The sequence below is a fragment of the Chiloscyllium plagiosum genome, unplaced genomic scaffold, assembly GCF_037043375.1.
Source record: "Chiloscyllium plagiosum isolate Xiang-an unplaced genomic scaffold, Cpla_swu_hap1 HiC_scaffold_45, whole genome shotgun sequence".
Taxonomy (NCBI): domain Eukaryota; kingdom Metazoa; phylum Chordata; class Chondrichthyes; order Orectolobiformes; family Hemiscylliidae; genus Chiloscyllium; species Chiloscyllium plagiosum.
In genome coordinates this window covers 57,961,655-57,963,249 of record NW_028270183.1, presented here as the reverse complement: position 1 = coordinate 57,963,249, position 1,595 = coordinate 57,961,655, and positions in this window count along the sequence as shown.

Here is a 1,595-nt window from a genome sequence, read left to right as displayed (position 1 = left end):
CATTGCTTTGTTGGTTTCACTGGAATTTGTTTTGGTCAAAGCTCTTGTTGTGTGCAATAATTAACCTGCCAACCCCTGATCAGGTTTCCTTTGTCTGTAAGTTAGTCTGTAAGTGCGCGACACACCTACTTTTCTGAGGGGAAACAGAGACTCTTTTCAGAGACAGATCACACTGAGAATGGTTTCTATCATACACCATCAGCAGGGAAGGGTTTTTCTAACAAATTCCAATCTCTATCTATCAATCTGATGGTATCTGTGTTTGTCAGTTTGTGGAGGATTCAGCCCCTTTGTGCTGAGCTGTTTTTATACAAGCAGTTGGTTCATTATGTCTTTGCCAAGAATGTTGTTTACTTTCCCCTTTTACTGTGATTCTGCAGGTTAGAATATTCTGTGAATCAATAATGTTCAGTAACTGAACATTGAATGATTTTGACTCTAATAGAGCAGTGACCTTGTTTTCAGCTCATTATTCACTTTTTATTTCCTGGTTGTGTTGACTGTTACAGAAACAGGCTCTGAGCAATGTTTCCATTCACTTGTGTTGGAGCCACTGACAGCCACGTGGTCAGTCAGTTTCAGGCTGATGGATCAGTTTCTTTGTCCTATCAGATGGTGGTCACTTGCTCAGTTACCAATTACTCACCTCAGCATCAGTCCATCAGCTGCTGAACCCTCCATCCAGCATTTGTTCCCTCTCACTATGACTACTCCAATACAGTCCCAGCTCGTCTCCCACATTCTACCTCCAATACCTTATGATCACCTCAGATTCTGCTGTCTGTGTCCTTGCAGCAAGTTGTGTCAGACACCTACCTCAGTTTTAACCTGATCTACATCATGTTCAGAAAGATATTTTCAAAATTTGGTTCACTGCTTTTAAATCTACCCGTGACTTCACCCTGTCCTCCCTGCGTAGTTCCACACCTCCCTGAGGTATCTGCACTTATCCAATTCCAGCTGCATGTGAGTTTCTTGTTTTAATCTCCTCCCTGTTGATGGCTTTAGTTTCAGTTGCCTTGAACCTAAACTTGGTAATTATTTTCCCCCATTCCCTTCAACACTCCTTAATTCTAACTATTTGATCAAGGTTTTGGTTTCCACACTTTGTAGCTCGGTAACAGCCTCATGCTATCATTGCTGAACTGTTAATGTAGAGACCCAGCGAATATTCTGGGGTTCCTGATTCGAATCCCACCACGGCAGACATGGAACTTGAATTTATCTACAATTATGAGTCTATTGATGAAATTATTCTCGAATGTCAGGAAAAACCCATCTGGATCACTGATGTCCTTTACGGAAGGAAGCTGCCATCCTTACCTTGTCTGGCCTACACGTGACTCCTGATCCACAGCAATGTGGTTCACTCTTATCTGCCCTCTGGATAATAAATGCTGCCCACAGCCAGTGGCACCTACATCCCAGTAAATTAATTTTAAACAAAGATCTCATTCCTTGGATCATGTGAGAGAGAAGCAGAAGGTGACCATTCGGCCCCTCGAGCGTGCCCAACCATTCAATTAGACCAGGCCTGATCTGTTAGTGATTTGTGTTCCATCTTCCCCCAACGTCCCTTAACAAGGATCTATCAA